Genomic DNA, 15,187 nt, shown 5'->3' with positions numbered 1-15,187 from the left:
TGCGAGGCCTGTATAGTTTTTAATTGAGTGTTGCAGGATGCCTTATGATGGCATTGTGTTTATATGTATGAGGTACCTTGTTTGAGTGTTAATAATGAAATTGTGATATTTAAGACATTTCATATTGCTACAAAATATTTCCTGAGCTTTCATTTAGTGCTACTCGTGAAAAAGCTAAGCGTACAGCACTGGGTTTGACTATAAGCAAAGAAAACGAAACCCTCTCATCTCCCGCTATCCAAGAGGACATCCAAACTGGGACCGCTTTACGAGACGACTATTATTAAACCTCTCCTGCTGCGATGCTATCGCTTCCTCACGGCCGCAATTGTCATCGATCGTGATTGCAAAGCGAACCCATCTGTATGCAAATGAAAGGCGGCGTTGTATAAAAGTATCCATTGTATGTTATATACGAGCCTGGGTGTAAAATGTCTGTCGAGTTGTGTTGAGCTGCAGCTGAGAACATCGGAGGTGCTGTGACTAATGGTGGAGCTGGTGGAGCCTGCGGACCGTGTTAATGTGTTTCTGCGCGTGTTTGCACATGCGCACGTCTAGGTGTGTGTGTGTGTGTGTGTGTGTGTGTGTGTCTGCACCACACTCCCCTCCCGAGCTCTGGATCGCGTGTAATTCTCCAGCTTCTGCAGGGCCATTGATCAAAGTGTTGCCTCTCTCTTGCTGAGCCGACGCACAAACAACACAGCAGTACATTCTCACCACACAATCATGACAGCTACTTGGATAATAATCAATCAATCATGTAATCATATCTATCAGTGAACACAATGAACTATTACTTAAATACCTGGAAATTTCATATTCCTCCCCCATTGTGTCCATGTCCTCATGTATCATGTCTTTTTATTTTTTCCGACTATAATGTACAAAAATGTTATATGTGTATATATATATATATATATATATGCATATGTATGGATATATGCATGTGTGTGGATATATATACATACATATAGATTAAAGATAAATGCTTTAAAATGTAATATCGGAAATTATTGGTATCGGTTTCAAAAAGTAAAATTTATGACTTTTTAAAATGCTGCTGTGTACACGAACATAGGGAGAAGTACAGAGCGCCAATAAACCTTAAAGGCACTGCCTTTGCGTGCCGGTCCAGTCACATAATATCTACAGCTTTTCACACACACAAGTGAATGCAATGCCTACTTGGTCAACAGCCATACAGGTCACACTGAGGGCGGCCGTACAAACAACTTTAACACTGTTACAAATATGCGCCACACTGTAAACACACACGAAACAATAATGACAAATACATTTCGGGAGAACATCCGCACCATAACACAACAGAACAAATACCCAGAACCCCTTGCAGCACCAACTCTTCCGGGACGCTACAATATACACCCCAGCCCCCATCAACCTCCTCATGCTCTCTCAGGGAGAGCATGTCCCAAATTCCAAGCTGCTGTTTTAAAGCATGTTAAAAAAAATTATGCACTTTGTGACTTCAATAATAAATATGGCAGTGCCATGTTGGCATTTTTTTCCATAACTTGAGTTGATTTATTTTGGAAAACCTTGTTACATTGTTTAATGCATCCAGCGGGGCATCACAACCAAATTAGGCATACTAATGTGTTAATTCCACGACTGTATATATCGGTATCAGTTGATATCGGTATCGGTAATTAAGAGTTGGACAATATCGGAATATCGGCAAAAAAGCCATTATCGGACATCTCTAATATAGATACATATCTTCTTTTTTTTTACTACCGTATTTTTCGGAGTATAAGTCGCACCGGCCAAAAATGCATAACAAAGAAGGAAAAAAACATATATAAGTCGCACTGGAGTATAAGTCGCATTTTTTGGGGAAATGTATTTGATAAAAGCCAACAGCAAGAATAGACATTTGAAAGGCAATTTAAAATGTCTAAAGAATAGTGAACAACAGGCTGAATAAGTGTACGTTATATGAGGCATAAATAACCAACTGGTATGTTAACGTAACATATTATGGTAAGAGTCATTCAAATAACTATAACATATAGAACATGCTATACGTTTACCAAACAATCTGTCACTCCTAATCGCTAAATCCCATGAAATCTTATACGTCTAGTCTCTTACGTCAATGACATCAATAATATTATTGGATATTTGACGCTAATGTGTTAATCATTTCACACATAAGTCGCTCCTGAGTATAAGTCACACCCCCGGCCAAACTATGAAAAAAACTGCGACTTATAGTCCGAAAAATACGGTATTTATATTACTAAATTATTGTGCATGCACCTTAGGGGATCAGCTCCAATTTCCTGTTCTTTGAACCTGTTCACTGTAATAATGACAAATAAAACTCTATTCTATTCTATTCAGAGTGACTTTAATAGACACAGAGCCCTAAATGAATTGCAGAGTCTGCTTAAATAAATAAACGCCACACCTTAAAACACTGCTTAAAACATGAACTATCTTTAGCATAACTCAGACCACGCTCAGAGCATCCATGGCATCTGTAAAGCTGGTGTTTAAAGAGGAACTGCACTGTTTTTTTTATTTATTTTGCCCATCATTCGTAATCCTTATGTGAGACACACACAGATACGTTTTTCTTTTTTCATGTATTCTAACTCGTAAATAAACGTTAGCAAAAGTCATCTAACAATAGAGCTAAGGCTGCTACCCCCGCGACCCGACCTCAAATAAGCAGAAGAAGATGGATGGATGGGAGTCTGTTCCGCCTATAAATAATAAAATAAAAAGTAAATACAATAAAAAAAATATGTATGATTTTGGCAAGTTTCAAGCATTTGCAGGGTACAAACTACAAACATAATTAAAACAAACACTTACTGTACATCGTCTGCTCTCACTGGGATGCCGACTGATGGGATGTTTATATATTCCTGTTTACATGAAGAAATTATTCATAATCCTCCTTCTTGCGTCTTTCGGTTCTATAGGATGTCAAAGTTGACCAACTTTTTGGATTTATGGCCACACCCTTCTACTATCCAGGTGAGAGGCATAATTTATCATTTAGATTTAACTTTTACCAACTCAGAGGCGATGCAGCAGCTGAGCATAGCAATATGGCAGCATAATAATAATAATAATAATACCTGGGATTTATATAGCGCCTTTCTAAGTACTCAAAGTCGCTTTACATGTTAAAAACTAGGGATGTCCGATAATGGCTTTTTGCCGATATTCCGATATTGTCCAACTCTTTATTTACCGATACCGATATCAACCGATACCGATATCAACCGATATATGCGGTCGTGGAATTAACACATTATTATGCCTAATTTGGACAACCATGTATGGTGAAGATAAGGTACTTTAAAAAAAATAAAAAATAAAAATAAGATAACTAAATTAAAAACATTTTCTTGAATAAAAAAGAAAGTAAAACAATATAAAAACAGTTACATAGAAACTAGTAATGAATGAAAATGAGTAAAATTAACTGTTAAAGGTTAGTACTATTAGTGGAGCAGCAGCACGCACAATCATGTGTGCTTACGGACTGTATCCCTTGCAGACTGTATTGATATATATTGATATATAATGTAGGAACCAGAATATTGATAACAGAAAGAAATGGGGGAGGGAGGTTTTTTGGGTTGGTGCACTAATTGTAAGTGTATCTTGTGTTTTTTATGTTGATTTAATAAAAAAATTAAAAACATTTTTTTTAAACGATACAGATAATAAAAAAAACGATACCGATAATTTCCGATATTACATTTTAACGCATTTATCGGCCGATAATATCGGCAGGCCGATATCATCGGACATCCCTATTAAAAACCCATCATTCATTCACACCTGGTGGTGGTAAGCTACTTTCGTAGCCACAGCTGCCCTGGGGAAGACTGACGGACATAAGCTCTGTGATCACAGCGCAGTTACAAATAGATTGTCTGCGTTAACGCTTATAATAACAATATTGCATGACATGTCTGCGATGAGGTGGCGACTTGTCCAGGGTGTACCCCGCCTTCTGCCCGATTGTAGCTGAGATAGGCTCCAGCAACACCCCGCGACTCCGAAAGGGATAAGCGGTAGAAAACGGATGGATGGATGGATGGATCATGACATGTAAATGGAGTATTGTTGGTAGTTTTTGGATGTGTTTTTAGTGGTCTTTATGGGTGGAATAGAGTACTCCGATTCACTGCCTCTTAGTTACCGTATTTTTGTTCTTGTCTTACATAGGGATTGTGAATGATAAGCAACATTCCAAAAAAATGTGCAGTTTCCCCTGTGAAGAGAAAATTTGCAATCTGTAGCACATTCCTATAGTACTATCCATTATTAATATGTATTGACCACAATCTATACTTTTGACAACAGTAATTCATTAGTGTAGCAAAAACTGCAATCTATTCACATTCACAACCTGATGTCCTTCACTAGTTCTGAATGTATTTATTTTTTCTGTCAATTGACATTGTAGCACCAGTGGGCATATCATCGTCTAATTGGAAAAGGCGAAAAATAAAAAACGCTTTGGGCAGCAGCAGCATCAGGACGAGAGGAGTTAGGGGTGTTAAATTAGGAATGGGGGACAGGAAACACAAGGACAGATACAGTATATGCTCCTGGCATGAGGTCTCCCACTTAGTGCTGTCTCCATGGTAACACTGGACATCCCAGTGTGTGGTAAATGCTCAGGGTAAGGTAGGGGGGGTGGGGGTCGTCTAAAGGGACGGCGGCGCTGGGTGAGGTGTGAAGTCATCTGGGTGACAAATGGCAGCCATGCAGCAAGGCCACGCTGACATCTTTTGGCAAGCGTGTTTGTGTCAATAAGGAAATCGATGGCTGGAGGCGAGGCCGTGAGGCGTCTTTGGTGTTGGAAAATGCAGTAATTGAGAAGGATCATCGATTAAAAATGCAGATTTTGTTTGCCAGGCGACTAAATAAAATCAGATGACGCACACGTACGACTGAAGACTATTTGCCGGAGCGACTATAAAACAGGATGCACTTTGTGATGGCACTTGTGTTAGCCTAAGGCTTATTGGACAGTATTAAATGAGGGAGCGCTATAAAACATCCAATGAAGGACACAAGATTTACTTCTGCAAAGGAGCTTGTGTTGTGGACGGGTGGCGGGTGGACATTTTAGTGCAAAATCTTGATAAGAGTGCAAGAATTCCAATAAAGCTACCGTATTTTTCAGACTATAACGTGGGGCTGGGCGATATATTGCGGGTTTGTCTCTGTGCGATATAGAAAATGACTATGTCGTGATATTCGAGTATACGTTCTCACGCAATTGTTTTTAGCTGCGGGCATTACACTACAGGCTCTTCCTCACTCTTTCTTGTCTCTCCTTCTCACAGAGACATAAAACAAGCACCAGGGTTTCCCACACATTCATTTATTTGTGGCGGCCCGCCACGAAAGAATTACGTCCGCCACAAATTTTAAAAAAAAATACAAATAAAAATTTAAAAAAATATATATATATATATATACATATTTTTTTATTTTTTTTGTCCTCTCCAGCTTCTCAGGCAAATCATATAGTTGATGTAGATGCCCATATCAGCTGTTCAGATTTACTTTACAAAAGAGAAGTGTAGGATACTTCTCTTGTTGCCTTATTTGTATTTGACTTTATTAAATGTATTTCTATTAGAAACACAACATGTGTATATAACAAAGGGTGCAAAGTCTGCAGGCAGTAGGAAACACATGGTTAAGTGTAGGGAGTAAAACTGATGGCAGTCTAAAGTTCAAGATTTTTGGAGCTCTTTGTTCAGTGGATCAGATGTTTGATGAAGCTCTGTGTCTATCTACCACCACTACTGTTTTCTGTTTATTTGTTACTGACTGTGGCAGGACACCTCTGCCTCTGTTTCACTTTATGTTGCTGGTAAATAATATGGTTGTTTGAGTTTGAGTTTGAGTTTATTTCGAACATGCAAGCATACAACATGATACATCAGAATTTCCAGTTTCTCTTTTCAACATGTTCGAAAAGGAGTAGGAAGAAGCAGAGCTTATTTAATCCTACCCCTTTTCTTTTACATAACAGTTGCTAAACTTTTTTGTTCACTTCCTGTTCTCAATTTATTCACAATGTACTCCATAAGTAATCACAATAAAAATAAATAGATAAATAATAATTGGTGAAGTAAGTTACATTTCATATGATGAGATAAGTAAGATTATTTTGAGAGTGAAAGAATGGATGAATTAAATACATTCACAATGTTTATCATGGTTCTTCTTCTTTGTACTTTGTAAACACTTTAATGGCCGTACCCATATCCGCAGCAGGTCTCCAAGGTGAACAGCCTCTGGCATGTTTCTTGAAGTGGATCATATTAGTACATTGTTTGATTGTTTTGCTTAATCCATTCCATAATTTAATTCCACATACTGATATACTGAAGGTTTTAAGTGTTGTACGTGTGTACAAATGTTTTAAATTACATTTTTCTCTAAGATTATATTTCTCCTCTTTTTTTGAGAAGAATTGTTGTATATTCTTGGGTAGCAGGTTATAGTTTGCTTTGTGTATAATTTTAGCTGTTTGCAAATTCACTATGTCGTGGAATTTCAGTATCTTTGATTCAATAAATAAAGGATTTGTATGTTCTCTATATCCAACATTATGTATTATTCTAACTGATCTTTTTTGTAACACCGTTAATGAATGAAGTGTACTTTTGTAATTATTTCCCCATATTTTTACACAGTAACTCAGATATGGTAACACTAGTGAGCAGGAGTGAATAGGAAGTGATTTTTGGTCTAGAACATGTTTTGCTTCATTCATTATTGACGTGTTTCTTGCTACTTTATGTTGTATATTTTTTACGTGAGATTTCCAGTTCAATTTATCATCAATCATTATACCTAGAAATTTGGTTTCATTTACTCTTTCAATTTCTTTTCCATCTATTTGTATTTGTGTTTGACTTTCTCTTCTACTGTTACCAAATAGCATTATTTTAGTTTTACTGAGTAGTAGGCTAAAGTTAAATGATTTAGTATGCACTAATTAAAGGGGCAGAGCTTTGAGACATTTTAGCTTTTATATTTTATAAGATATATTTTTTGTAAGAACCACAATTAATAAATATATTTCAGTGAATAACTTATTGTTCAAATCTGTATATAAATATGTACATAAAGTGTTGTAATTATATTGTAAAATGGATGGATGGATGGATGGATGGACGTTTAAAACAAAACTGTTATTATTAATTAGTAAGTATACATTTTTTGAGCCTTTTTAGAGAAAATCAAATCATTGTAGTAAATTATGCAAATTACTCGATGATGTCACGGTGACCACGCCCATAGCCACGCCCACACCCACGCCCCCTCCGCCACAGGTATCTTGGCAGTTTATGGGAAACACTGAGCACACCTTCTTACATACGTCACATACGTATACGCCCTCGCGGAGCAGAGCGGTAGCTGCATGGGTAACGTTGGCTGTGGTGCGAGTGGTAATACGAGAGAAAGAAGGTGCCAATCTGTTAACAAATGAAGGAAGAATTAATTCCCAAGAAAAACAGCTTGGGGTCCATCGTCTGGCGGTGGTTTGGCTTCAAGTGGGAATATGTCGAACAGACAACCGTAATTTGTCAAGTGTGGGGCAAAAGCGTTGCTAAAAAAGTAGCATTACTGCTAATATGTAGCATCATTTGAAAAGTCACCCGCTAGAGAATGAAGAGTGCTTGAAACTCCGCATGTCAACATCTCTGTTCGGTGCCACACCAACAAAATGCAGAGGCAACCATTTCCACATCAACACTGTATTAAAAAAATAGTCAACAGGAGATAACGTCCGCAGGAACCTACCACATAGTGAAGGACATACACTATTTGATTTCCTATTATGCAGCTCATTTTTATTTGACAGTTATTGAAATATCTTGCGTGACATCATGCACAAAAGTGCACTTTATTTGTTTTAAACTATTGTAGTGGCGTTCTGTACAAAAAGTGCACTTTAATTTAGTGTTGTTTTGATTTGTCATCTTAGTGACATCATGCACAAAAGTGCACTTTATTTGTTTTAAACTATTGCAGTGGCGTTCTGTACAAAAATTGCACTTTAATTTAGTGTTGTTTTGATATGTTATCTTAGTGACATCATGCACAAAAGTGCACTAATAGCTTGTTTTAAAATGTCTCTGACAATCTTGCACTTTCGGTTTTGGAAATGACATGAATGTTTGTGCCACTGCTTAACAACTGTTTAATAACTACACTTTTGGTCAATTGACTTAGTTGTGATTTCCCTCTCTGCATGAAAGTTTAAAATGAGCATATATTAATGCAGTATGAAGAAGAATGTTGTAATGTAGACACATAGAATCATCATACTGCTGTGATTATTTGCATCAAGTGTTCATTCAAGGCTAAGGCAAAATATCGAGATATATATCGCATATCATGACATGGCCTAAAAATATCGAGATATTAAAAAAAGGCCATATCGCCCAGCCCTACTATAACGCACAATTAAAATGATTTCATTTTCTCAAGAATCGACAGTGCGCCTTAAGCCCAGTGTGCCTAATTTACGGCATAACTCTGGTTGTGCTTACCGACCTCGAAGCTATATTATTTGGTACATGGTGCAATGATAAGTGGGGCCAGTAGATGGCAGTCCCACATATGAGATACGTGTAAACTGCAAGATGACGCCAGTAAACAACACCAAAACTTTAAATGTTCCATTGAAAATATAGAACATTACACACGGCACTCAAATATCTGTCAAAATGTTTTTAGTACGACTTCGGTAAGCTATGAAGCCGCACCGCTTGATGGATTGTCAGCGCATTTAACATACGAGTACTATTATGGTGTGTGTATAAGAACCGCAAAATGGCACCTATAAGCAGACATTATCTGGCGTTCTGTTTCACAATATTATGCAAAACCAACTTTTTTTACTTTCTGGTACCTGCTGATCTGTATTTGGGATCTGCATAAGTACTGAACATTTGAGCGCGTTCGCCATTGTAGTCGGTGCCATAGTCGATAAGCTTCTTCTTTTTCCTCTACCTTCTTATGTGGCATTCATCTTCCGCTGTTGCCATTTCTAATATAAAGTAGCGTAAAGTTATTACTTATATTTGTCAGTAGACTAGCTATCAAAGCGCTAAAAACTGTAGTGAGTTTACATATCGTATTTTTCGTAGTATAAGTCGCTCCAGAGTATAAATCGCACCGACCGAAAATGCATAAAAAAGAAGGAAAGAAACATACATAAGTCGCATTTTTGGGGGAAATGTATTTGATAAAATCCAACACCAAGAATAGACATTTGAAAGGCAATTTAAAATGTCTAAAGAATAGTGAACAACAGGCTGAATAAGTGTACGTTATATGAGGCATAAATAAGCAACTGGTATGTTAACGTAACATATTATGGTAAGAGTCATTCAAATAACTATAACATATAGAACATGCTATACGTTTACCAAACAATCTGTCACTCCTAATCGCTAAATCCCATGAAATCTTATACGTCTAGTCTCTTACGTGAATGACATCAATAATATTGTTTGATATTTTACGCTAATGTGTTAATCATTTCACACATAAGTCGCTCCAGAGTATAAGTCGCACGCCCGGCCAAACTATGAAAAAAACTTAGACTTATAGTCCGAAAAATACAGTAAGCTTTTTTTTTAGATTTTGTGATACAGGAAGATAACATTTCAACTTCTAGGTGACATGTCTTGCCATCTCCTGGCAATGATATTAAACAAAACTATACGTTATTTGTTTTAAAACTAGAGTTTGAGGTTTGAGCAACTGCTTTGGTAGTTTGGCAGACTGGCCTGGTAGCACATAGTTAGTGGTCAATGTTTGTCTCCATGTAGTTTGAGGACAATATTATAAGTAGCAATGCATTTGCTGTTTTATGTCAGTTTTGTTCCGTTAAAATCTCATGTGTTAAACGGTTGTACAAATTTCAAACGATTGCATGAATGCTAATTCCCGTTAGTCTGTCAATGGGGTCATCCATTGTATGTTAGCATTAGACTAGCAGCACAACAGCCAACATTTACCCTGTCTGTTTGTGTTGCTGTTTTTCAGTTGACTGTATGACAAACCTGTATTGTTGATTTAACATGAACCCTACATGTACTGTATGTGCACTTCATGTACATTACTATGTGTGCTTGATTTCACACTAACTTCATTGTGTCATTTTGGGCTGCAGCAATCGCGTAATCTATCGATTAGTCTATTCAAATAAAATCGAGTAATCGGATAAAACACAATTTGTTGCCTCGATGCATATTTTATTGAAACATTTTAAAATACAAAAATATTATTTCTACTTTCCAAAACCTACATTACCTTCTATTTACCTTGTTTTATATCTCGTTTACCTTCTATGGATCTTCTTTTAGCTACTATTTAGCTTATATTTACCTCTTTTTAATTTAAATTTTCTTTTTTTTTAATACATTTTATTTACCTTCTTTAAAGTTTTATTTTCCTCTTATTTATCTTATTTTACAGTAGCTTCTATTTACCTTTTTTTTTTTTACCTCTTTTTCACCGTTTTTTATATTTTTAATCTTCTTTTACCTTCCATTTTACCTTTTATTTAGCTTCTATTTACCATATTTTTCTTACCTTTGATTTAACCTTTACCTTTTTTCTTCTACATCTTTTCTCATTTATTTAACTTCTTTTACCCTCTTTAGTCATTTATTTGCCTTTTATTTACCTTCCTTTACCTTCTATTACCTTTTTGTATCTTATTTTACCTTGTTTATACCTTTATTCACCTTGCTGTACCTTCTTTTACCTTTGATGTAAACTTTACCTTCTTTTACCATCTATTTAACTTTTTTAACCTTCTTATCTTTTATTTACATTATTTTACTGTCTATTTACCCTTTACCATCTATTTAACTAGTTTTACATTTGTTTACCTTCTGTTTACCTGTTTTTCTTATCTTGTTTTGCCTTTAACTGACCTTCTTTTAACCTTTTACCGTTACCTTATTTTACCTTATATTTACCCTTGACCTTCTTTTACCTCTATTTAACTTGTTTTACCTTGTTTTATGTGGTCCATCCATCCATCCATTTTCTACCACTTGTCCATTTCGGGGTCCGAATTTTAAAAAGATTTAGCGATTACTCGAAGCAAAAGAATATAAATCAAAGCTTTTTTCTAATCGAATTAATCAATTTAATCGATTAGTCGTTGCAGCCCGAGTGTCAATAAACAACCACAAGTAAGAACTTCTTTCACCTCTAATGTAAAGTTCTGTTTACTTATTTGCCAAACTATATTCCAACTTTCAGGAATAATACACAAAGTGTAAATACATCAGGGGTGTACACAGTGCAGCGTGTGTTAAATTGCAGTAATAAAATCAGCAGCAAAAAAATATGCAGAAAACAAATAAATATTGCACTGTATGTGTATTCACACACTAATGCAGATTTATCTTCAAATTAATGCTTTTTTTTGTTGCCTTTTTTAAAAGAAATACATGCACCATAGCCACATTTTGACACAGCCACGCCAAATTGCTTGGCATTCTCTGGAAAAACACTGATAATCTATTGCGGGGGTGCCCAAACTTTTTCCACTAAGGGCCAGACTGACAAATCAATCCAATCCAATCCACTTTATTTGTATAGCACATTTAAACAACAGAAATGTTTCCAAAGTGCTGAACAACAATATTAAAAACAATATTCAAATATTGTCCCTAGCTCCACCAATGACTGAATAAAAACAAAAAAAAACAAAAATAAATAAATGAAAGGATGGGGGTAGGGTTAATTTTGGCAGTTCTCACCATCAAAACCGGTACAATATATAGATATATAGAACTAGAAAATGCAATTTCGTTACAAATTTCATGTAAAGGCTGAAAAGCCAAAGCCAAACTGAAATGTTGTATAAATATCTGAACAGTTAGCACTGTCCAGACAGCCTCAAGTAACAAGTGAGCTTTTATAAACTTAGCTAAAGGTCGCAAATGGCCCCCCGTACACTGGTTTGTACGGATAAATTAATCTCTGGTACTCAGGGACGTGAACTGATTTCCGTCCTTAAGTGGGGACATGACAGAAAATATTGTCAAGTACTGGGTCATCAACACTTCTACTTTTACTTGCTCCTCTGCTTCTTATGGTAACAGGGCTTGGACTAGCGGAACACACAATCGAGCACAGAGCGCCTTAAAACACAGCAAACAGCTCAAAGTATTGGCAGGCGATGGATTGTACACGCTTCCTTTCAACTCCACGTTTGGTGCCGGTGAAGGCCAATCAATAGGAATCCATTAGCGCGGGCAGCCATGGTGACAAGCACTGATTTCCAGCCTCTTCACCTACTTCCAATTAAAGTCTGGCCAATGAGCACGTCCATAGCGGATCTATAAGGTCATTGCCCAGCAGGCGCAAGACATTGATACAACGTTGATTATATATACATATTCTTTAAAACTGACTTTGAAAGAACGTTGCAAAGTAGTTGTATTTGTAAATTGAGACCAGGTTGGTGTCTTAACGTTGGATCAACGTTGTCGGTTGGAAAACGACCAAATTTCAATGGTCAAATCAACGTCACGACCTGACATTGGACAAACGTTGTCAAAAAGCATGTTGTTTCAACATTGTATTTGTGTTGCAGAATAATAGTTGGAAAATGACCAAAATTCAATGGTCAAATCAACATCGATTAAACGTTGTCAAAAGCATGTTTCAACGTTGGATTTGTGTTGCAGAATATTGGTTAGAAAATGACCTAAATTCAACGGTCAAAATCCACATGGATTAAAAGTTGTCAAAAAGCATGTTGTTTCAACGTTGTATTTGTGTTGTAGAATATTGGTGGGAAAAAGACCAAAATTCAATGGTTAAATCAACATTGATTAAACGTTGTCAAGAAGCATGTTGTTTCAACGTTGGATTTTTTTGTTGGAGAATATTGGTTAAGAAATTACCAAAATTCAATAGTCAAATCAACATTGAATAAACGTTGTCAAAAAGCATGTTGTTTCAACATTGTATTTGTGTTGAAGAATATTAGTTAGAAAATGACCAAAATTCAATGGTCAAATCAACACTGATTAAACGTTGTCAAAAAGCATGTTTCAACGTTGTATTTGTGTTGTAGAATATTGGTTGGAAAATGACCAAAATTCAATGGTCAAATCAACATTAATTAAAGTTGTCAAAAAGCATGATGTTTCAACGTTGTTTTTGTGTTGTAGAATATTGGTTAGAAAATGACCAAAATTCAATGGTCAAATCAACATTAATTAAAGTTGTCAAAAAGCATGATGTTTCAACGTTGTATTTATGTTGTAGAATATTGGTTGGAAAATGACCAAAATTCAATGGTCAAATCAACATGGATTAAAAGTTGTCAAAAAGCATGCTGTTTCAACGTTGTAGTTGATTTGCAGAATATTAGTTGGAAAATGACCAAAATTCAATGGTCAAATCAACATTAATTAAAGTTGTCAAAAAGCATGTTTCAACGTTGTATTTGTGTTGCAGAATATTGGTTGGAAAATGACCAAAATTCAATGGTCAAATCAACATTAATTAAAGTTGTCAAAAAGCATGATGTTTCAACGTTGTTTTTGTGTTGTAGAATATTGGTTAGAAAATGACCAAAATTCAATGGTCAAATCAACATTAATTAAAGTTGTCAAAAAGCATGATGTTTCAACGTTGTATTTGTGTTGTAGAATATTGGTTGGAAAATGACCAAAATTCAATGGTCAAATCAACATGGATTAAATGTTGTCAAAAAGCATGCTGTTTCAACGTTGTAGTTGATTTGCAGAATATTAGTTGGAAAATTACCAAAATTCAATAGTCAAATCAACATTGAATAAACGTTGTCAAAAAGCATGTTGTTTCAACATTGTATTTGTGTTGAAGAATATTAGTTAGAAAATGACCAAAATTCAATGGTCAAATCAACACTGATTAAACGTTGTCAAAAAGCATGTTTCAACGTTGTTTTTGTGTTGTAGAATATTGGTTAGAAAATGACCAAAATTCAATAGTCAAATCAACATTGAATAAACGTCAAAAAGCATGTTGTTTCAACGTTGTATTTGTGTTGTAAAATATTGGTGGAAAAATGACCAAAATTCAATGGTCAAATCAACATTGATTAAACGTTGTCAAAAAGCATGTTGTTTCAACGTTGTATTTGTGTTGTAGAATATTGGTGGAAAAATGACCAAAATTCAATGGTCAAATCAACATTAATTAAAGTTGTCAAAAAGCATGCTGTTTCAACGTTGTATTTGTGTTGTAGAATATTGGTGGAAAAATGACCAAAATTCAATGGTCAAATCAACATTGATTAAACGTTGTCAAAAAGCATGTTGTTTCAACGTTGGATTTTTTTGTTGGAGAATATTGGTTGGAAAATGACCAAAATTCAATGGTCAAATCAACATTGATTAAACGTTGTCAAAAAGCATGCTGTTTCAATGTTGTAGTTGTGTTGCAGAATATTAGTTGGAAAATGACCAAAATTCAATAGTCAAATCAACATTGAATAGACGTTGTCAAAAAGCATGTTGTTTCAACATTGTATTTGTGTTGAAGAATATTAGTTAGAAAATGACCAAAATTCAATGGTCAAATCAACATTAATTAAAGTTGTCAAAAAGCATGTTTCAACGTTGTATTTGTGCTGTAGAATATTGGTGGGAAAATAACCAAAATTCAATGGTCAAATCAACATTGATTAAACGTTGTCAAAAAGCATGATGTTTCAACGTTGGATTTTTTTGTCGGAGAATATTGATTGGAAAATGACCAAAATTCAATGGTCAAATCAACATTGATTAAACGTTGTCAAAAAGCATGTTGTTTCAACGTTGGATTTTTTTGTTGGAGAATATTGGTTGGAAAATGACCAAAATTCAATGGACAAATCATCACTGATTAAACATTGTCAAAAACCATGTTGCTTCAATATTGTATTTTTTTTGTAGAATATTGGTTAGAAAATGACCAAAATACAATGGTCAAATCAACATTGATTAAACGTTGTCAAATAGCATGTTGTTTCAATGTTGGATTTTTTTTGTTGGATAATATTGGTCAGAAAATGACCAAAATTCAATGGTCAAATCAACATTGATTAAACGTTGTCAAAAAGCATGTTTCAACGTTGTAGTTGATTTGCAGAATA

The 15,187-nt window shown here is 35.3% G+C and overlaps 1 protein-coding gene across 10 annotated transcripts in view; it reads right to left on the bottom strand.

Moving 5' to 3' along the window:
• Positions 1 to 15,187, bottom strand: part of LOC133655338 (neurexin-1a) — a 237,824-nt gene that overhangs the window by 211,603 nt on the left and 11,034 nt on the right. The gene's annotated exons all lie outside the window — the stretch shown is intronic.

The sequence above is a fragment of the Entelurus aequoreus genome, linkage group LG08 (genome assembly GCF_033978785.1).
Source record: "Entelurus aequoreus isolate RoL-2023_Sb linkage group LG08, RoL_Eaeq_v1.1, whole genome shotgun sequence".
Lineage (NCBI taxonomy): Eukaryota > Metazoa > Chordata > Actinopteri > Syngnathiformes > Syngnathidae > Entelurus > Entelurus aequoreus.
This window is presented reverse-complemented; position numbering and strand designations above follow the sequence as displayed.